The sequence below is a fragment of the Rhinolophus sinicus genome, chromosome 2 (genome assembly GCF_057876585.1).
Source record: "Rhinolophus sinicus isolate RSI-liver-muscle chromosome 2, RSI-T2T, whole genome shotgun sequence".
Classification (NCBI taxonomy): domain Eukaryota; kingdom Metazoa; phylum Chordata; class Mammalia; order Chiroptera; family Rhinolophidae; genus Rhinolophus; species Rhinolophus sinicus.
This window is the reverse complement of record NC_142502.1, coordinates 92,801,897-92,825,924: the sequence shown is the minus strand read 5'-3', so window position 1 is coordinate 92,825,924 and position 24,028 is coordinate 92,801,897. Positions and strand designations below refer to the sequence as shown.

At 39.5% G+C, this 24,028-nt stretch overlaps 1 protein-coding gene across 5 annotated transcripts in view; it reads right to left on the bottom strand.

Annotated features, from left to right (window-relative positions):
- The window catches only part of RCAN2 (regulator of calcineurin 2), a 247,656-nt gene that overhangs the window by 153,918 nt on the left and 69,710 nt on the right, over window positions 1-24,028 (bottom strand). The gene's annotated exons all lie outside the window — the stretch shown is intronic.

The following is a 24,028-nucleotide window of genomic DNA, read 5'->3' as shown; positions in this document are numbered from 1 at the left end:
AGGACACTTCAAGTTGAGCTTGGGGAAAAGAGGAGGAATCAGCAAACGAGCAAGAAGAGGCCTTGAGTAAGGAACAGTCTCAAGAACCAGAGGAAGAGAATGTTTCAACAGGAAGGAATGATCAGCTGTAGCAAAGGCTGCTCTCTTAAATATTCAAAAACAATTTACCAATGTAATGAAATTATTTTACTCCTTTCAAAATTAAATAACATGTCTAATATTAATTGCACATTTCAAATCAAAATATCAAAGCGAATTTGTAGATATTCTAATAGGTCAGACTGTTTCAAACACCTTTAATAACAAATAAGCACAAATAGAATTAATGGTGACAGGATGTATTCTTAAACGTGGCACAAAAGCATTAAGGCTGTGGAAGGTGGCTCATTTCATCATCTCTCTGCTTCCTTTAACATCTTCCATGGACTGTAAAGTCATTTTCCAATTCAGGAGGAATCATTTAGCCTAACATAAATTTATCCCATGTTCCCTAGGCCAAAGATTCAGGACCGGGACATACTTAATTATCTGTCAAATCCAATATGAAGACATGGAACCTAGGTACTGTGTATTTCAAAGCTGATTCTCCCCAAATTTCAGGTGAACAGCTGACTACTTTCTAAATGTTAAGGTCTGTGTACTATGTCAGCCGGGGACCTTATGCCCAGTTATTCCACCTGGAGTCGAGTTTCACAGCTCTGAATATCACACATGTCCTAGAATATATTTCAAGCGACAGCTTCATCCGATTTTTTATCATAAGCTTGTTTCAGTGTTTTATCACCTAATTTAGGTAGAGGAAATTGTGCACCTTTAACCAAGTTGCAGCTAATTTCTTTTATCCCTTGATTAGATTCTACTAATGTATTTGTTCCCTGATTGAATTCCACTTCTTTTCCAATTTTTCTTGTCTGGATCTCGGCCATATGCTAGAATCATTTTTATTGGCAAGAGAAGATTGAATTTGAGGTCCATGGAAGCAGTTGGACCAAATACAGACTGGATTTCTTTATTCCAGTGCATAGCACTGTTGGCTACTGCCCCAGGGTTTGTTAGAATGGTGTTCAGAGCCACCGACTGGGAAAGAACCACAGCCTAGACTTGCTTAGCTGTGAGAACACCACAAGGAAGAGCTATAGACTCAGGGATGAGGGCTAGAGGAACCATAGAGGAGAGTCGATATGCCTCATTCATTCAAAAGACATTTATTTGGCACCCTGAAATGGACTCAATGTTTGTATCTCTGTAAATTCATATTTTGAAGCCCTAACCCCCAATGGGATGGTATTAGGAGGTGGAGTCTATGGGTGGTAATTAGGTCATGGGTGGTAATCCCTCATGAATGGGAGACACACAAGAGTTTCTCTCTCTCTCTCTCTCTCTCTCTCTCTCTCTCTCTCTCTCTCTGTCTGTCTGTCTCAGTCTCTGTCTCTTCCCCATGTGAGGGCACAGCAAGAACATGGCCACGTGCAAAACCATGAAGTGGCCCCTCACCAGACACTGGTTCTGTAAACACTTTGATCTTGCATTTCTCAGCCTTTAGAGCTGTGAGAAATAAATGTTTGTTGTTTAAGCCACCCAGTTGATGATATTTTTGTTATAGCAGCCCGAGCTGACTAAGACACACCTACCATTTCCTTGGCACTGTACCAGGTGCTAGGCCAGGTCCAGATGCAGCTGTGTCCATCGACATGACATGTAAGGTTGACAAGCACTACGACCCTAATTCTTATAGACTAATGAGGAAAGAAACAAAGTCATGTGCAACAGGCAATGTATTCCTAGCTTGTAAAACCACTGCACAAATTATGGTTTGCAGAATTTCCAATAGAGAAAATCCTGGGAGAATACCAGGTATGTGGAACTCAAAAGAACTTCACCCTCCGCAGTCAGTACCCAATCGACAATGTGACCAGTGTTGAAACTGTAACAAAGATTCAGTCAGACGAATCAGTGTTTTCGTGTTTGTTTTTAGTTTGCATTATATTTAATTTATAAATTTGTTTTGGTCTTATAAAAAAAAACAAAGGTATGGGGAGTTTGTGTCTTTTTAGTTTTGGGTTGTACTCATTTAAGTTGTATCTTGTTGAAAATATTAAATTGACGGGGGGTCTACAAAAATCTTTTTCCTTTTGAAAATGTCTGCACACAGTTCAAGTCTGAGAAGTACTGTTCCAGAACCAAAAGTGTTCCCTGTACATAAACAAGTACCTTCAGAAGCTACATAAACTCACAGCGCTAAGATGTTATTTAATCTTGTGCACTAACCCTCTTAACAGGATGTCACGAACAGAGGAGTGGATCTGGTTCCAAAAGTTTGTTGCTAAATTGATTATTTGGAACCCCAGATACATTTTTTACCTCATAGAAATTATATTAAAAACAGTGTTAGACACCCAGGTCAGTTGACCAAAGCCCTTTTAATATAAAATGTTCCCGAAGCAGAAAGAACGATGCGTCCTGATGATAAGAGGACATTTTTAAAGGGCTCCCTGCTGCAAAATAAATGCTATCATACATTTATAGAATCCTCCAAAATTTGCAAACACCTTCACACAAGTCTGTCTGTTTTAATTCTCAGATTACAACAGTTTGATAAACAACATCACTGTTCTCATTTTATAGAATTGTAAGAATGGCTTCTCTCTGCCTTGGGCCCAATTCCCTATAGCAGGAAGGCACTTCTTAAAATACCCCCCCCCCCCCCCCAGATCACCTGAAGGAGAAACACCTACGATAGTTGTTAAACATGAACATTTCTGAGCCCTAATCTAGAATCTCTGGGAAAGGACACAGGACTCTGCTTTTTAACAAGTTTCCTAGTGGTTATTTTACACACTAAATTCTGAGGCCTACCAGCCTAGTATAATCAAAGGTACGAACACAGCCATGTGTGCTGCAGTTAAACTAGGCTCAGTCAAGGAGCCCGATGTCCACAGTGGGTTGAATATTCTGGGAAAGTTATTACTCCTTCTGTTCACTCACAAAACCCTTCCATGCAGCCCAGGTTTGCGCACAAGTTTGGATAAGAACCTCATAGTCCCATAATCACCTTCCCTCCTCTGTCCCGCCAACTCTAGGACCCAGCCCACAGCTCTCTTTCTGCTTGTTTGGGGGAATTTGTTGCTCATTCCTACCACTAGGCCTTTGCCAGCATCTCCAAAGGTCTCCTTACAGTTTGAATTTGGGGAAGAACGTTGAAATTTGGGTGTCTCCCCCCACAGAATATCCTTGGATTCTTTGTGCAAATAAGTCCATCCCTCTCAGAACTCTGGTTATGAAAGACTTTGAAATGCACAGAGAGAAATAAAAAACACAGCAAAATTATATAACAAAGGAAGCTGGCCTGGGATGCCCCTAATTGGAGTATGCTCAGGTCTGTTTTGAAGTAACTTGGAAACTACAAGTGTAATTAGCTGGCGTTAATTTAATTTCTACCCTAACATCTCCCTGAAGCTTTCTAAAGCCTTCACAATTGTCAGCACATCTTTATTTCTGTGGCAAACTCTGTATTTTCATTCTAAATAATAAATATGGTAACTCCTTGGACAACGAAACTACATATAGTATAATCAAATGTCTTCCTTCCATTCCCATGAGAACCCCAGGGACATAAGATATCTGAGCTTCTGCTTTCATAATGAAGAGACAAACTGGTATTCCCCAAACACACCCCATCAAGCCTAAGAATCAGAGGTTTACGAAAACTCCCCCACACAACTGACAATCTAGGGCTAAAGCAGTGCTGGATGCAAAGCCTGGGGAGAGTCGGTACAGTGTGTCTGAGAATGTGTATGGAGGTACATATAAATAAATAAATACAAAAAGTTAAAAAAAAAACAAAAAAAAACAAACAGTGTTATTTGGGAAAATAGGTAATGTTGCCACTGAAATAGTAAGAATATTAAGGGCATATTAGGGGCGCCAAAAAACTGTATACATATGAGCTGTATTCATCTTCTGTTATCAGTATATATTGAGTATTACAATTTTAATACCGTTTTTTCCTTTCTTAAAATGTGTATATCTGTTTTTGGCACCAATAGTACCCTCTCTATAGGCATCTGACAAGCTGAAGCAGCACAAGTACAAGAAATAGAAACTTGAAAGAGTTTGGTTGGATTCAGTTCACCCACCAACATGTGATCACCAAGTACTTATGTGCTATTTTAAAAATATTTTATGTATGTGTTATATGTCTAGATGTGTGTGTGTGTTCTGTGTTTTCCAAGGTCTGCTTGCTAGATTCAGGTTAGTGGGATGTGCAAAGGGCCGAATACAGAATATATTTTTCTATTTCCTATCCACCCTTACGTGCTCCCATACTATTTAAAGTAGATCTTCACATGAAGGGAGTTAACAGTAACAAAAGTTTTATAAAAATAAAGAAGATTTTATCTAAAATTCCCAGCAAAATGGTATAGTAATACAACGGAGAGCAGGGCCTGAAGCGCGGACTGACTACTTTTCATTTGTATTTTGGGGACATGGGGGGTGGGAGTGGTATAAGCTTAGAAGAGGTGATTTGGGGTAGGGAAATGATTACTCTTTTGACCACAGGCCATACTGTCTTAAAATATTAATCTTCATCATTTCATAACTGCCAAATATTTATATCTAAGGTACCACATAAAGGTAATTTGTTATAAACTAAATACTTCAGTATATTTTTCGTTCATGCTATTGGAGACCTTCTTATGAAAGCTGTCCTTGAAACCTTACTCTTATCATTTACCCTCCAGCCAGGTCTAGAGTACCTTATTAGCTATATATTCAATTCATAAATGTGGGTTGAAATAATTATTCTACAAATTTAATAGAACCCACAAAAGAAGCACACCTTTCATACAGGGATTAAGGTCTTAATACCATTAATAATTTAGAGATGTGGTCCTTTGGTATGCACCAAATGTACTGATTTTGTATCTACTAATTCCTTTTTAAATGTAATACAAATAAAGTGTTGCATGTTAAATGTTGCTAAAATGGACAAAGGCTAACCCAGCCGTTAAATAGATGGCAGGACCCAGAAAACCTGAATTATATGACACTAAGCAGACTGCTTACCACATTGCAATATCACTTCCCCATGGAAATCTGTACAAAAGACAAAAATCCCACAGAAGACTGTACCACACTTCTTACTACCTCTTCCACATACTGGGATAAAAACACTTTCATAAATTTTGAGCAATTTTTCTTCTGAAGAAAACTACTTATCTTCCCATGAGTGTGTTGCAAAGACTCAACAATAGCTGGATGTAATCCATTTCACAATAAAAGATGGCATATATCAACAAATTATAAGCTGCCAAGATTCGTACTACCATCTTATAACAGGCTTGGGGATGTGGATGAAAAGGTCTCCATGCATGCTCAACATAAAAAAAAATAGATATCTAATTTTCTCAAATAAACTAATTCCTGCAAATGTCATTCAATTCTGGCAGATAAGTCTTAGTCTGTTTTCATTTCTTTCTTAGGGTTTAAACATGTTTATCAAAACAATAAACCTTTAGTTCAGTCCTCACTGATCACTCAGCCTTCCCAGCATTAATGATTTTGAAGAGAGACTAAGAATAGCTGGTAGAGTTTCAGGGCAATTTTAAGTAAATGTTTTTGTCAGCTTTTTCTTTTAATGCTTACAAATGACTCAGAGAGAAACAGGTCTCAGCATCATGCTTTTCGTAAACCCTTTGCTTTAACATCAGTTGGCTGTGAAAGACACATTTGAAAGACACATTTTCCACTTATAGAGGCTACTTTCTTGAATGGCTTAGCTACAATTTATTGGCGGAACTTTCAGTGTAAATGACAGCACTTCAATCCCTAACATTTTACGCTTTATTCTCATGACTTTATGTTTCAAAAAGCTAGACAAGTAGCCGATGGTTTCTCTGAAAGAAAAATTAAAGCATTTAAGTTGGAAATTAGGGCTGGGGAATCAGCGACAAATATGCAATATCTGGGTTCCCCTTGACCTTCACAGTCTAAAAATTACAGAGACCCCTGAACTTTACAACCCAAAGTCTGAGTTTCTGGAGCATGGAACTGAGACTGTACCATATCCCAGTGACTGGAAGGCATCCAGTGGCTCTTTTTCTTGTCGACTCCTATCATTGGGCTGTTTGGTGAAGTAGCCGCAGACTACACAAGGAAAGAGGCACCAAAGGAAATAGACTGACAGCAGAAATGTGACAGAGGAAGAGCTCCCTTTTAGCATCTTCAGTATAACTAAGTTGATGTGAAACTAGATCCAAATGCAGTTGTGAGTCAATAGCAGTATATACCACTATTTTTGTCAAACTACACATTTACTATACCGGTAGCAACCACTCAAATATAAAGATCTTAGTGGAAATGAAACTTTGATTTCTCATGAGAATGAAAGAAAGTGATGATTTAAACATTTTTAAACAGCTGCTTTATTTAAGTCCCAAAGAAGACTCAGACAAAGCCGCAATCTTCAAAAAGTCCACGTTCAAATAGTAGTTAAGAACAGGAAAACTACAATACTTTGACCAGAAGGATGAAAGAGCTTCTTTTGGTGTGGGCAACTGCTTCATGGAAAGAATGCTAAATCTTGAAAGAATGAGGATTTTTTAAAATATAGGTGGAGTTAGGGGAAGGGCATCCATTTCAAGATTGGTAATTTTGCATCATTTTTATTTTGTATATGTCAAGATCCTATTTTGTGACAGGGTCAGGAAGTGTGTGTTTGTGATATGTTATATTGATGATTTTATTTTCAACCAAGTTTGGAAATCCATCCCCTGACCTACAGCTGCGGTTCTCTAAGTGTGGTCCCAGAACCAGCAGCGTCAAATCTGCGTTAGCTGGGGACTTGTTCAACAGGCAAAGGCTCAGGCCCTTTGGCAGAGCTACTGAAGCAGAATCCTTGAGGGAGGAGATGGGGGGCCAAGAATCTGTGTTTTACCTGGTGTCCAGGTGAGTGAGATACACTGAGGTTTAGAACCACTGGCCTACAGAGATGCCGAGGTTCCCTAGGGGCCTCTTCAGGTGATTCCTGAGAATTTCAGATAGACGGATAACTGAACAGTACTAGATAAACGTGAGCTTATATACACTTACAGACGGGCAGACCTTTAGAGGCATGCTGCTAAAGGGAGACAAAAAAGAAAAAGATTGATTGAGGACTACGTAAAAATTAAAACCCTGGGGTGTCCCGGAGGAATATAAACACCTCAAGAAATTAGAGGTTAAAATGGAATTGTTCTAGCCTACACTGACTTTGCCCATCTGGAAAGGGGCAGTTTTGATTTTTTCAAGGTCATCAGTATGTTGAAATTTTCAAAATCCATGATTAGTCTCTCAGTAGGGAAGCTGTTGATAAAGCAACTTCTGAGGATTCTTTGGTCAGAAACCTAGAATCACAAAGATTTTGTTTCCTAGGAAGCCTCTGACAGATACTTGGAGATAGCTTTTGTAAGTTTTTTGATGATGTTCTACCGCATTTCCCTGAAAATAAGACCTAGCCAGACCATCAGCTCTAATGTGTCTTTTGGAGCAAAAATTAATGAGACTCAGTCTTATTTTACTGTACTATAAGACCTGGTATTGTGTTATGTTATGTTATGTTATGTTATGTTATGTTATGTTATGTTATGTTATGTTATGTTATGTTATGTTATGTTATGTTATGTTATGTTATGTTATGTTATGTTATGTTATGTTATGTTATGTTATGTTATGTTATGTTATGTTATGTTATGTTATGTTATGTTATGTTATGTTATGTTATGTTATGTTATGTTATGTTATGTTATGTTATGTTATGTTATGTTATGTTATGTTATGTTATACCCGGTCTTATAAGACCAGGCCTTATATTAATTTTTGCTCCAAAAGATGCATTAGAGCTGATGGTCCGGCTAGGTCTTATTTTCGGGTAAACACGGTATTACTTCCTTGCGCGCAATTCAAACCTCTCTGTTCTGCATTATTTTGCTCAGGTAGCTCTTTCCATGTTTAGAGCATCCAACATGGGGTTACACATCTGCGATGTCTGCAGGCTCTTTGTAGCAACCTGCTGCCGATGGTACCAGCTGGCGAACGGCTCAGACTGCAACATGGGTTCTCTTTGTCCTGCTATGGAAGAGGGTGATTAATTAGCTAAACATGTTAGCCTGACCTCCCTTCTATGAGCTAGATGTGCTACCTCTCACATCCAAAAGATTCTGCTGGGAGGGAAGTGTGTAGAATTTGAATATTTCCAGCACCGTCCCCATTTCTGGTAATGGTGACAGAGTGATGCTGAACACTGCCATTCGAACTCCTAGGGCAGTGACCAAAGTTCGGATACAGTTCCTGCCAGCAAAGGAGCGCACTTTCCAGCTCACGCAGAGAAGAAACAGCTCCTCGGCCTCCCTACCTTGGTGCTCTACCCAACTGAGTTAGTCAATTACTTTCAATAAGCAGGTAATAAGGAATATGAAAAGGATTGGTTAGAGGCTTGACAAGGAAATAAATTTCTACCTGTTTTGTTGCTTTTTGTTGTTGTTGTTATTGTTTTGTTTTGGTTTTTTTTCCAATAGGATATTGGCCTAGAGAAAATGCCATCCTCCTAAGGATGCCTGGTAGCAAGTTTACGCCTGCACTTTTCTTTTATATGTCAGGGAGTCAAGAAGAAGCTAAGAAAGGGCAGATGATCACATAATATCCTGGGTCCTGGGAGACATGCCAGGGTCCATGAATTTCACAGGGATGTATCAAGCTACAAAAATTTGAAACAAGATCATTTGCTACTAAGATGGTTTTTTAAATTATGCTAATAAAATAGATTCCTTATATGCTTGTTTATTTTAGTGAAAGAGTTGTCTTGGAGTCTTTAGGACCATAGTATGTAAATATTAGGAATTCTGCGTAAAGAAAGGAAATAGTCTAAAATACTGTCTCAAGGTTCTTATCCAACCCCTACAGATTAACTTTCGTTTGTGTACATTTCTAGAAGCAAATGCGAATGCAATAACTTAAAAAATCACATTTAGTAGATACAGAAAGAAGGGTTATATAATAAAATCAGAAATACAACGCCGAGCTTGTTCTTACATTATTATTCACCTTCCAAAAGTTTATTAAGTCATTCATGGGCTTCAAATACCACCAAATAAATTTTGGCAGCAGTACAAGTCATATATTCATTGACTTCTGTGGCATTACATTTCTAAAACATGTACTATAGGTATACAGCTAGACTCACTCTATAATTGCATTCCACAATGTCAAAAGAGCAGAGACCAAAAACTGGTGGACTATAGTTTGCATCCATGAAAGTACTAGACCACTTTTTCCAATATCACTTCTATAATAGGCTCTTAAATGTACTACTCATTCTTTCACAATATAGAGAGATCCTGTCGTGTGTCAGGAACTAGTCTAATATTTTGCTCTTTTACATTAACATTTTTTCTCCATGTAAAAGTTCATAAAATATTTTTGACCAAAGTTTTGAGATATCAGTTCATATATCTCATATGACATATATGAGATATATCAATGACATATATCAATAATAGACCCCATTTTATTTGAAGTTGATTAGGACATGCTGGATTTGGTGAGAAAAATCCTGAGTAGAGAATAGCAGTGAGGTATTTGACATGGTATGTCTCCACCTTCTGGCCACAAAGCAAGAAGGCATGGCTGAGAAGTAGTCAACCACTTCAGGAAACAGACCATCTCCTGCAAAAGGAATCTCCTGCCTGTTACGACAGTATTCAAGTATTTCCTGATTCTGGGTGAGGTTCCAGATAAGATGCAGCCTCATCAGAATAACCTGTAGGAAATATGCTTCTTTTATTTGGTGAAAAAAAAAAATCCTATCTTTTAGAACAGATCTTTGATCAATTCAAAAGCACATTAATTAATAATTTTGTTTGGGGAAAAAATTTAGTGTTAACAAGGATGATATATATGACTCTAAGCTATTTGTCAGCTTGTGGTTTTCAAAGCCCTTTGACTCATGATGTTGGTTCTCCTTCCAAAAATCAAAAGGTGGCTGATTCATGTAGGAAGCTGAGAGCAGGAGGGAACCCACAGGCTTTGGACTTCAGCGGGGGGAAGTTTATATATTAGCAATCCATAGCTCAGCATTAACTTTGAACAAATGCCTTAACTCTTTGAAAACTCATTTCAAATATCAAACAGTGAGAAGAACCTTCCGAGAAGGTTCCTGGGAAGATCACACAAAATAACCTATTTAAAAGTGCATAGAGAGTCCAGGGAGAGATGAATGGATAAACAAGACTGCCCTCAGTCTTAAAAAGGAAGAAATTCTGACAAATGCTACAACATGGATGACTCTTGTGGACATTATGCTAAATGAAATTAGCCAGACACAAAAGGACAACTATTGTACTAATATGAGGTCCCTAGAGTCCTCAAATTCATAGAGACAGATACTAGAATAGGGGTTTCCAGGGGCTAAAGAGAGGGAGGATGTGGAATTAGTTTTAATGGACATGGAGTATCAGATCGGGAAGATGAAAAAATTCTGGAGATGGAGAGTGTTGATGATTGTGCAACAATGTAGATGCCATTGAAACGTACACTTAAAAGTGGTTAGAATTGTAACTTTCATGTTATACATATTTTCCCACAATTCAAAACAGTTCATAGAGAGATACCTGGTCCACAGTAAGTATCAAGTGAACAGGTGGTCCTAGAAGCTATAAGAACTCTCATTCTCTGCTACCATTGTCATTGGTCATTTAACAAATAACTGAGGCAAAGGGTGGGATTTTAAATGATGGGCCTAAGGCAAAGCCATCACCAGGACTAACTGGACTAATTGAGGTGGTATTTCCATGGGAATTTTAATGTTTAGGAATAGTCCAACAGCTTACACCGTGATGTAGGTACCTAGTAGGATATGTTGTCTAAGAAAACAGGCTCATGCCAACTACAGGCAGATTTAAACATTTCTACTGAATTTGAAAAGAAGGGCTTCCGTTGCTTGTTATAGCTTTGCTTTAGGTGAGGTCAATTTTTAAGGTAACAGACCATCTCTAGCACAAAGGCTCGGACCTATATAATGAAGCATGATATCATTTTATTATCTATTTGGCGGGCATCTCCCTCTACCATGTATTAATATAAACTCAGGTTTTCAAATGACAAAGTCATCAGCTGAGACGAGGCTGTGGCTCACCCTATAGTGTAATTAGAGCCCTACAATTTTCACTTAGTCCTGGAATTAGGATGAAAATATTTTTAAAAATAGTAATAAACCAGACTAGATTTCATGAAAAGACCAGGTCCCTGAGTAGATTTTGAGTATCCTGCTTGGTGTGTCAGGAAAGTCCTGAATCTGTGTTGCTTTCTGCAAAGGCTGGGGATAGAGGGGCTGGACTGGAACGTGGTGGCAAACAGAGTGGAGGGGGTGTATCTGCAGCATTTACTCAAGGGGGCTAAAACGTCCCTGCAGTACAGAATTATCAGGGTTTAAATTGGGATGTTTAGTAAAGTCCTTTACTCATGTGAAGATGCCCAATAATGTCACTGTAGGATTCTAAAGTTCTACACAGAGGAAGGGAAAACCTCAGAGGGCCTCAATCAGTGACATAACAGCCACCCCCAAACAAAAAACATTCAGAAGAGGTTCTTTTAATTTGTTCATCCATGGATCATGTGGTCTGTTAAAGAACTCTTAGTGACCTTTCAATATTTAAATACAAGTATCAAATAACTGTTCTTTCTTACTTTCATTTTAGCTACTATTTATCGCACCCTTCTTCAGTATACTTTTCCTCCATTTCAACTCTCCTGATGCTTGAGCTATGAAGGACCACGGGTCAGTGATATTAAGGAGCATTTGCAAGGCCACCCAGTTCCTAAGTGGCAGAGCTGGGTTTTCAAACCCGAGTCTGCCTGCCTCCAAAGCCTGTGTAATTACCTACTGGATCTGCCCTCATTCTTCAGTGTAGCAGTCAACTCATTCCCGAGTATTCAAAAGATACATGTATAGAAGCCAAGAGGAAACATGGCTTGCCTCACTACATTTAATTTCAGTAAGCTAAGAGAGTCCTTCCGCTCTCTGCATCTAGCTCAGCATCTGACACTACGGGAAATGTTGGTGGACGCGACTGATCAAACAATGGGCTCCTGTGTGCAGCTAAATGTAAAGTTTGCTGCAAGGAAGTACTGATTGATGCGGGCCATGAACAGCCACCTCCATAATTAGTGAAACAAAACTACCTTGGGTGCATTTTTATGTTGGAAAAATATGACACACTGACACCCTTGCTCAGGGCCAAAGTGGTCGAAAAGCTGGCAGTGGGTGGGAGACCTGAAGGAGAGGAAGCCGCTGGGCAGGCAGGGCGAGTGGCAGCAGGAGTCCCGACGCCGAGCGCAGTGCCCGGCACATGCTGAGTGTGCAGTAAATACCTGAATGATTCAGTCAATCTGGGAACAATGGCTGGGCGGCCCTTAAAAAGTCCCTAAGGACACAGGAAGCAGCAGATCTCACAGGGGCCCCCATTCGTCCTCTGGGACAGGGGCGTCTCCCTGGATACCCTTGAAGATGCACAGTTTAGATGAGATCTGCTCAGGTACCTGCATCTAGGATCGGTGGACTTGGTGGTGGGAAGATGAGGGTGGCGAGTCCCTGCTTGTTTCTGGATTGTCAGCGACGTGTGAGGCAATATCATCATCTGAGACAGGGTTTGGAGGAAAGATGGAAAAGTGTGAAGCCACCATGTTAGAGGGTGAAAAAGTGGACACCTACAGTAGAAACACCAGGCATCTAAGGAGTCCAATTGTGGTTTCTTGCACGGAATGTAAAGTGAGAACAGTCAGCCAGTTGTGTACTTTTTGCCAGCTACTGTTCAAAGGCAGACTCATGACTTGAGGTAAGCTAAGGTGAAGCCTCTCCCAAGGGAGTGTAATAAGACAGCAGGACTAGTAAGGGCACTCTGAAGGAGGATATAATGGTGGGTTATAACATTTACGCTGCTAAGGAAGGTCATGAAAAGGGACAAATTGGAGGTCTACCCTAAAGGACTTAATGCTGGCACTCAAGAATTCCTAGAATGGAAATATGTGAGTAGATAAAGGATAATAAAAAGCGGGATGCTTGGAGTAAAACTTTTCCAAGGATATCTATCAACAAAGAATGACTTGCTTTATCACCTCTTTCTAGAGCAGCTGCAGTTCTAAGCCCTATGAGGTTGAACTTGGCTTCTCTGCTTACTTTCTGAATGCCCTTGAGCAACTCATGTAACATCTCTGAGCTCTTATCTATCAAACAGAGATAGTCATATCTTCCTATTACTATGAAGGTTAGAGATAACATATGTGAAGCACTTCATATGTGGCAGGTGCTCAAGTCTGGTTGCTATTTATAATGATTTCCATTACAGCACGTAGACTGGTGGCTGTCCCTACATTATATGGCCACAGATAACTCTTCTCTTGGAACTCGTGTTCCTGATTTTTTGCAGCCTTTCCATCTTTTCTTGTCAAATTTGTAACTGTCAGTCTTTGTAGCTAGCATTGTTACTGCACACAGAATAGCACTGAAGACCTGGAAACCAGAGCCTGAGCACCTATAAATGCAGGCAACAGGAGATGGGACCTTTAGAGGAGCCAAGCTCTTGTGGAGACTTTGCAATGCTTCTTTCCTTACTCAGAAGTCTATTTTAAGAACGTCTGGTCCTCCTCTGTTGTGCCAGAAACTTGAGTTTTGGCTTTGGGAAGAGTTATTATTGCTGTTTTCTACTATTCTGCCATCTAATGCAGGATCTTATACAGCTAGAAGGGGGAAAAAAGCAGGAAGTGCCTACACATTTGAGGGTATATTTGATTTCATCTAATTAAAACAAACGAGAAAAAAATGCACACTGTAATGCAGAAATAAATGAGATGGCAGTCTAGAGTTCTATGACCTTCCTGGCCAAAATGCCTCTCATTTAGGCTCCCTGTTGAGTGTCCCAATGGTTATTCTTATATTATCCATGGCAACTTAAGTTGTCATAGAATAGGAATGAAAGGAAACTTAGGTTACTTCTAGTCCATTCCCAACCCTTCTCCACCCCGAACTGATACTACATATGTATTCTCTTGATTTAAATTTAGCCTACACCGTTATCAAGAGGAGTCGATAAAGTTACTCATTCTACTGAATTCTGCAATTTCTTTTCAAACTTCTAATTAACAGAGAGAGAGCCAAATGAGCCAAGAATAAACCATGAAGCAATCTCTTCATTTTGCACTCTTAGGCTTACACTTAATCTCTTTTCTTCCTATTAAAAATGATTCTTTAACCAAAATCGTTGCTCTAATAAGAGGCAATGAATAAACTGGGTAGTATTAAAGATTTAACTTCTACTAAAGAAACACACTTTTGTTAATAGCAGCACAATATGTAAGTAGAAAAAGAGAAGCAAAAACTTTATTATATTAAAAAAACAAATCTTTTCTCCCGGAGGGGAGAGAGACAGCACTTGTCAAAGGTTCTTAGAGACACACTGAATGAAAACACCAGAGCTAAAGTGTGTGTCATTTAAAGAACAGATTACATAAATGCTCCCATCAAAAGACATAAGGTGGCTGAATGGATAAGAAAAGAAGACCCCTACATATGCTGCCTACAGGAAACTCACTTCAAATTGAGAGACACACACAGACTGAAAATAAAGAAATGGAAAAAGATATTTCGTGAAAATGGAAATTGAAAAAAAAGCTGGGGTAGTAATACTTACGCCAGGCAAAACAGACTTTAAAACAAAGGCTATAACAAGAGACAAAGAAGGACTCAATAATTCCACTTCTGGGTATTTATCCAAAGAAACCCCCAAATATATGCATACGCATATATCAGTTCAAATTACTGTTTGGGGGTTTCTTTGGATAAATACCCAGAAGTGGAATTATTGAGTCCTTCTTTGTCTCTTGTTATAGCCTTTGTTTTAAAGTCTGTTTTGCCTGGCGTAAGTATTACTACCCCAGCTTTTTTTTTTTTTTTGTACTAATATGAGGTCCCTAGAGTCAACCTAAATGTCTACCAATAGATGAATGAATAAAGAAGCAGTGGTACATACATAGAATGAAACATTACTGAGTCATAACACAAACACAGAATGAAATCTTGTCATTTGCAACAAACTGGATGGACCTAGAGGGCTTTATGCTGAGTGATTAAGCGAGACAGAGACAAATACCACATGATTTCACTTATATGTCGAATAAAAAAAATAATAAGCACACAAACAAAACAGAAACAAACCCATAATATGGGAAATATTCTGATGGTTACCAGATGGGAGGGGGGTTGGAGGAATGGGTGAAGGGGTGGAAGGGATTAAGAAGTACAAATTGTTAGTTACAAAATAGTCATGGGGATGTGAAGTACAGCATGGGGAATATTGTCAATGATATTTGAATAACTATGTATTGTGTCAGATGGGTACTAGATTTATTGGGGTAATGACTTCATAATTTATATAAATGTTTAATCACTATGTTGTGCACTTGAAATGAATAGAATATTACGTCGAATGAAAGTGAAATTTTTTTTTAAATCTTTTAAAAAAACAGATTACATCCTGGAAACATGATAATAATTAGTCAGCACTTAAATGTATTAGGCTGATTAAGTTAGGAAATGTGGGCAGTTCTATTGAAAGTAGACTTCCTGCTAAGATTGTTAGATTTTAAGATATTGAGAAAATTCCCTCTGGTTCTGTAGGGCGGTTAAGAGGCCTCTTGTGACTTATGGTTTAGCTTAAGTGGAAGACACTGAAGGAAATCGTTACAATGGAACAAGAGTGCGAGTGCAATTTCATACAAATGAGTCTTTTCCCCTAAGCTTTGGGGTTATAAAAACCTTTTAAGAGTATATGATCTTAAGAAATACATAAGATTTACTGTGAGTGATGGATCTCTTAGATCAGAGTTGACTCCCGGGGTGAGCACTGAAAGCCTTGCATTTTCTCTCTGCCCCCTGCTGAGGACGCTAACTTGTGGAAGGCCTGGGAAATGAAGTGTCTGTGGTTACAGAGCAGAACGCACAGTTCTGAATTACTTCTGCTCACCACACTGGGCAGATCAACCCCTGGCAGAGTGAAAAGGAGGCTTCCTTGAATGAGAGAAGTGCTGCTACCTAATAGTAACATTGGTGGATTGGAGTCAGGAATGAGACCAAGACAAAGCTTGGTGACCAACCCTAGAGCTTCCCCACCACCACCACCAGTTTGATTCTGAAAACAAGACCATGAGGCTGGCCGTTCGGCCCTCTGAAAGTAATGAAGCGCTTGTTTAGATTTTGAAACATTCAGAGATATTAAAGGCTAGCAAGGAAATGAGGGTAACCTGCAAATCTGTGGAGATCCTGAACATTGTGTATTAGAAACCAAATTAGAGATTAAATACCAATATGTCAAAGTACTTTTCAATGCTAATATATTTATTAAGTGTCTATTTTGCATAGTGCCCTATGCTGGTATCATAAATAATACAAAAATTAACGAGGCACAGTGGCTGCCATTAGTATAAGTGGGAGATAAACAAACGGCAAAACTACAAAGACCCTGTAGAATGTGGTAAGTGTTGGAAGTTTCCAGACCAATGGCTATGGGAGTGCAAAGGTGGGAAAGGTGACTCACAATTAGAGAAATAACCGAGACTTCCTAGAAGCTGGATCATTTTAATAGGTTTTGAATAATGGCCAGATTTTAATTAGTAGAGAGGAGGGAGAAAGTGAATCACGGAAGTCAGTGCACCATGATGGCTAAGTGAAAGGGGTGTATTCAGGGATCACCAATTCTCAAATCTGGCTGGATTGTAAGAGAGTCACAGGGCTCTACAGTGATACGTAGGCCTGGAAAAGTCATTTGGGGCCGGACAGTGTATGGCTTTGATCACTGAGAGAAGCAGCTCGAGCTTATTTCATAGAAAGGTTTTGGAGCAGAAGACTGATCTACCCAGGGCTATCACTAAGAAGATGACCCTGGTGACAGTGTGGAAAATAGAGACAGGATGCCCAAACACCACCCAATGAGGGCAAAACCAGGGCACCGGTTATGGGAATGGCTTGAAAGGTACAGAATCAAGATACTTAAAATACACAGGGAAGCAAAGGAAATAGCAAAGAAAAACAGAATCAAAGGTGTCTCTAGGACGTCGACCGTGATTAACTTGCAGGACTGTGACACCATTACTCAGGGGGAGCTGAAACAGGGAGCAGAAATGAAGCTGTACAGCAAGGGACACAGATAACTACCCTGTGGGCCCGTGAGCTTTCGGGCAGTAATGATGATACATGCGGGTGAAGAGATTCAAAAGATACACCAGGCTGAGGTGAACTGAGACCATCTACACAGATGAACTGGTGGGGACGATGCTAAGAAAGAGAAAAGAGCATGAAGGATGTTGATGTTTGAGGGCTGCACAGAGGAAGAGGACCCAGCAAGGAAAACTCAAAAGGAACAGCAAAGAAAGGTTAGGAGAATAGTGCCTGGCACGTAGGTAGTACCCAACGACTGAAAAAAAAAATGAATTAATAAACCAGGGTAGTCCTCAGTCATGGATACTTTAAAAAGAAGAGCATTTCAAGAATAAAGGAATGACTGTATATTTTTAAAGGGTGAGTTCTATTATATGTAAATTAAATCTAAATCAAGCTTAATTCAAAAAAAGAATAAAGTGGCCATCAGTTGCGTAAGATGATGTAGAGAAATAGTAAACTGAGGGCTGAGAAGAGGCTTGTGGAGTTGACAATTTAAGGAACCAATAACCTCTAAAGGAACAATTCCAGTAGAGAAGAAATGGCAGAAATCCAACTGTTAGAAACAAAGAAGGAGGTTGAAAAGTGGAAAGATCTAGTATTGTACCTTTTTCTCAATAAGTTCAACATCTTTTAATGTGCTATTGTAAAGTATTTGGAAAACGTAGAGATTTACCAAAAACAGGACAAAATGAAAATCATCTGATTTTCTATAACACTGATATAACAATGGTTAATGTTGCAATAGATTTACTTCAATAATTTCTGGGCTTATTACTTATAGAATTGGGATCAAGAAAATTCAATCTTATAGCATTTACCATTGCATGGATGTGCTATCATTTTAAAACCATTCTGCTATTGCTAGACTTTGGTTTGTCTCCCCTTTACTTACTTTGCTATTTTCATTGTAATGAAGATACTTTTCCCTAAATCTTTATCGTATACTTTTATTATTTCCTTAGAATTGCTGTCAAAATAACATGAGTATTGTTATGACTCTTCTTATATTACCAAATGGTTTTTCAGAAAGACTGAACCAATTGGCAAGAATTCACTGCACATCCCCCCTTACTGAGTATTATCATTTTCTTTTCACCCATTTTGCCTATTTGAGACATAAAAAAGGATTCCTCACTGTTGGTTTAATTTGCATATCTTAGCTCAAAGAGCTCTCAAATAAGATTTCTCCTTTAAGATCTGTGATTTGTTTCTAAGACTCCTGATTTAAAAAGCAATAGAGAGAAACAAATTGATGAACAAAGATTATGAAAATGAACTCAGTTTAAAATTTAGTTCTATAGAACCAACATAGCAATTTGGACCAAGAGAAAGAAGACGTTCATTTACAATAACCAAGCACGGTGGGGAAGGGCTCTCTCCCATTCAGTTGTTAATCGTTCTGGCCATTTTCTGAAATCTGTCCTTCCCCAAATGATCAAAGGACATGGAGCAAGATACAGATGCACCGATTTTCTCGGATTCCTTATATACATTGCATTGACAGAATCCAACATATTCAGCTTCACTTAGGGTAATGTATATCAGAGAAATAAGCTCAAACTCTTTCCTAAGTATTTGTGTTCAAGGTCCAGTGATACTGGAATAAGAATAGAGCTGCCATGTCCTAAGGGCCAGGCACTGTGCCAGGTGATTTACACACACTGTTAACTCCTACATTTACTGGAGGAAACTCTCAGACCCATTTCACTGATGAGAAAACTGAGGTTCAGAGAGATTTTTGCTGTGCTCCACACCACACAACTTTTAAATGAATGATCTGAAATTCACATCCAGCTCCTGTTTGGTATGTCGTCTGACATTAATAATCTGTCAGACAATTTATTATCATTATCCTCATTAGAACTTCATGAAAGGAAAAGTATGATAATATAGCAATTTGGTAGTATCTCAACAAAACATCGTAAATGCTGTAGCTAACTGAAGTTGATTATTGTGAGATCAGAGAAAAATAACCGAAGTTTTTAAAGCAAACATTTCAAGCATCCCTCTCTCTGACTTTCCAATGATTCTTCCACATCATTCAACTCTCCAGTCATTACGGCTCCCATGCTTCTACTCTCCAGAATCAAAGTAATGCCATGGCCTCAATTCCTTACATCATTTGAATTCCATGCCCCATCATTATAATCAGAGCCGTACCAGCACCCTTAATTACTGCACAGATCTCTTTCTCCATCATTCTCACCTGACCAGCCTCAGGCTCCCCAGTCAGCTATCTCCTCTGCACCAGCGCTCTGGCAACTCAGGGTGACGAGCAAAAAGGATGAAACCTTGCCATTTGCTCTCACTTTACATTCATAATCCAATATTTCCAATGGCCCCTTAACATTGCCCAGCAATTCTAAATGTACTTCCTTAGCATATTTATTTTTCTCCCACTCCAGAACGATTACGTCACCTCTCAAATATGCAACACCCTTCCCCAACTCGCAGGCGGCAGTCACACAGGAACTGGCTCACCGTCACACTCCCATAATAACTGCCCGCACCTGTATCCCACTGTGGCCTTCCCAGCGGTCACATTGGGTGAGGTAGCCCTGCTCCTACCCAGGAATGTCCTACAGGATGCTCTTGATCCCAGCTTTTCCATGGCTGGAGTTTTCTCATGCTTCAGGGCTCAACTCACATATCACCTTCTCAGAGACCCTCCCTTCCCCATCCAAACTAAACACCCAGTCACTGTTCCTTTCTAACGCAGTGCTTCTCAGGATGGGCCGTGGAACAGCCTGTGGGCTTCACCTGGGAGTGTTAGAGATGTAAATTCTTGGACGCCACCCCAGAACCATGAAACCTCCTCCAGCCTCTCTGGGGGGAGTGGAGGGTGCACCCAGTTTTGGGCTGGAGCCAGCTCCTAGCCACACTGGAGGACAGACTGCTAAGTTTCCAGGAATTCTACAAGCTGACGGTTAAACACAACCATTACTAAACATTAAATCATATACACTTTGAAGTAAATAAGTGATATTCAAAATGAAAATAAATATTCAACACTCAATACTACCTAATAAGACAGCTACGTTTTACTCTTTTCTATGCCCTTGAGGTTATTTGCATCAAGTGCGGATGCACAGAAGAGAGGCTACGACGATGGCATGGTGCAGTGCTTCTCCTCTTGGCTCCACATTTAATGATGCCTACGAGTCGCTTCAAATTAGCTGCGGTGGGAGCATTCATACCATGGAAATCAGCAACTGCTACAAATCAGAGACTTGTTTCCAAGGAGCCAGTTGTTAAACATTTCCCAGGACATCACTGGATGGGACCCGATAATCTTCATTCGAACAAGCTTCCCGGGGGATTCTGATGGAGCTGGAGTGTGAGAACCACTGTTCAGGGGCCCTTTCCTGCCTATCTCCCATCACCAACTACCTTCCTCCCTCCACTAACCAGTCTAACTTCTCCATCATCCATACCCACAGTGCCTGAGTTTGACATTGATTCACTTCAAATCCACCTCAGCTTCATACGAACCTGATTTCATCCAAGGAAAGTATGTTTTCTGTAGGGAAGATATGACTTTCCTTGGGACCTACGGTAAATCCCTGTTTTATTTGATATTTATGTCCAAGATTCTATAAAAAGACATTGTTATAAGTCGTTTATTCATAACCACATCTCATTTTAGTATTTACTTCTATTTTAATAACATAATGAAATTACAAAATGATTTTTTTTTTCCTGAAAATAACATCTTACTGAAAACCCTGTCAACCATTCTCCATTTAGAAGTTTGCTGCTGAATAACAAAAACCAGCAGATGGCAGCAGGGACTCTTAGGAAAAAAAGCCTGACGTGCTCAGAGCATTTTGGCTAGGAAGGAACATAAACTGTTATTGCATAGTCAACACAATTCTAAATAGTTTGCTGCTTTCTCATATTCTTTGTGTCAGCAAACTGCCCTTAAAAATGCAGGATAGATTATGTTCTATGGTTTCATAAGAACAATAAAACCAAAAAAAGTCATTTATTCTTTTTATGCAAATTGGTCCATGAGCAGTGTATCTGGCTACTCTGTTTTCAGGTTTAAAAATTTCAGATTGTTACAGATTCACATTTATTTTACTTCACTAATATTGTTAAATGTTTTTTATCTTACTGCTTCTACAACCAGTTGTCTTGTAAATTTCAGGAGACACAATATACAAATAAAGAGTACAGGTTATAAACCACAGAAGCCCTGCATTTTTAAACAAACATGAAAGACCAGAGTGTTTAAATAGATTCTCTAGGCCTACAGCATCACTGAAAGCCATGCGAGGCAATTAAATTGTCTGAGATTAGAATGATACAAACACACTACTATGTGCATGCCGTCTTCGGTTGCATAATTAAGGACAGCTGTTTACAAGGAGTGGTCCTGCATCTACATAGCACCGAATGTTAAGAATCCATTAGGGAGCTTGGGTTCCAGAGTGTTCCTCAATTACACCATGAAGAGGTGATTCTGTGACTGCTGAGCAGCACGGGGAAAAACAGTATCAGCACTGAAATGTGGCGGAAACTATCTTTCTTATGATTCCATTTCAATATCGTGTGATAACATAATTTCTATTGGGCACATAAAGATGTGCAGACACTAGGGAGGAACAAAGACGCGATACAGTACTTGCTGGCAACACTGCACTAGGCACTGAGGATGCTGAAATGAACAGTGTCATCTCTGTTTTCCAGGAGCTCACAGACTACTGGGTTATAAATTGAAGAGATATTCAGAAGAGTACAGTATTTCTTTCACAAGATTGTCTTGATAATTAAATGAGATGACAAAGAAAAGTACTTCACAAACTATCTAAGCATTGAACAAACGTCAGTTTGCCATTCGTTTTGAACAGGTGACAAAAATCAAACTGGTGTTCATAAAAGATTCATATGGCAATAATTTAAAAGACAGACTAAATGGGGAAAGTAACCTTAGGCATATTGACCAGCTAGGAACCCACTGCAATAACACAAGGAGGAAGTGACAGAGTATGAGTTGACTGGGCAGTGGGAACGAGTGAACAAAACGATGAAGGAAGAATGCAGATGACTTTGTGTCGGACAGTAGGCAATAGAGGAAAAGAGACACAAGTGCCTACGGTGTATTTCCTTGATGATTGCGGGGACAATAAAATGGGAAAGTCAAGTGGGTGATATTGTTTAGGGAGGAAGATGGAGAACGTGACTTTTGGCATGTTGAGTTTGAGGTGATAGCAAACATCAGAGCAAACACAACAGAAAGTAGTTTGGAGATGTCACAGCTCACAAACTCCTACTCAACCTTCAAGACCCATCTCCCATATCCTTTCGTCTGGGAAGCCTTTCTTGGCTAGCCCTCAGAGATTTAGTTACTGTTCCATGTTCCAAAAGCGGCTTTTTTTTTTTTTTTAATACTCTATCTTAGCACTTGTCATACGGGGTTGGCTTTATCAGACAGCTTTATTAGCACTTCAATTAGCCTCCATTAGAATAGGTGGAAGGTAGAGAAAGCCACCCCTCTTTATATCCTTTATATCATTAGCTCTAGCACTATATATCATTCAAGGTACTCATCAATATCTAGTGAATAATGAAAGTGATCAGGTGATGGAAAAATTACCTGAACTATCAAAATACAGGTTTTGGAAGTCATCCGCTTAAAGGGAATGTGAAGCCGTCAGTGGATACCATTTCCAAGGAAGACTATTTGGAAAGAAGTAAGAGCAAAGGATAGGACATGTATAGCGAGTCAAGAAGAAAGAAAAGTTAGTAAAAGGCAGTGAAAATGAGCCGAAGCCTCAGAGAGAAAGATGCAGTCACTAACCAAAGAAGACATACTCCAGCAAAGGTTTAAAATGCTACCGGCATCTAAGGGAATGAAGATCAAGAATGAACCACTGAATTTCAAAAGCCAAGTTTATCTGAGAAAATTCAGGTTTATTTCACCAAGAACAAAAACGAGAGCAATGAGTAAATGCACTTAATTTAGTGGCGAAGTCAAGGCTGTGGGAATAATCTATTCTTGTTATTTATACGTTGTGCAAAGAGTGCACAAAAGCAAGAGCAGGCTGGGTGCATGTCTCAAGGCAAAGAAGTTGAAAATATTAAAAGGATTAAGAAGCGAATTTTAAAACATGATGAAGAACAGGAATGTTAGCACAGTAGTACTGGTGAGCTACAGAGGAGGAGGTGAACAGGATGAACGAAGCTCTCAAGGGCATTTTTTTCCCCCAGGGAATGATGTCTGTGTCAAGATAAACAACCGCTTGTTAAATTTGTGTTAAGTGAGCATTACTTTAGGAGCGTACACACTTACCTCGCTGGGGCTGTCCTTCCATGGCTGCCTGCCAGAGGCTCAGGTGGACGTTTGTTCCCGCGGATCTCCAGATGTTTCAGTCGGGATAGCTAGTGCCTTGCCGAAGGGGTGGGTCTAAGCATTAGAGCTAAACCATCTGGATTCCAATTTTCATTCCAGGAAGTCCTAGTATTTCTGGGTAGTCTAAGTGAATTCCCAGAATCAGCCTTGGGAGGGACTTGAACAATAATTTAATTTGCCCTGTTTATTTCCAAATGAGATGCCTGGGATCCCAGGGGGTCCCAGTATTGGCTATGGAAGACCAAGAGTAAAACCCAGGTCTCCAGACTGCCAATCTTATGGTCATTAGTTTTACACTTTTCAATACCGTGGGGGATGAGGGAAGGCAAAAGCAGAAAAGAGACACAACCAGATGTGACTTCTTTGTCACAGGACTGGCCCTTTCCTGTGCACTGTGGAGCCATCAGCTAACGGGGAAGGTGAGCCCA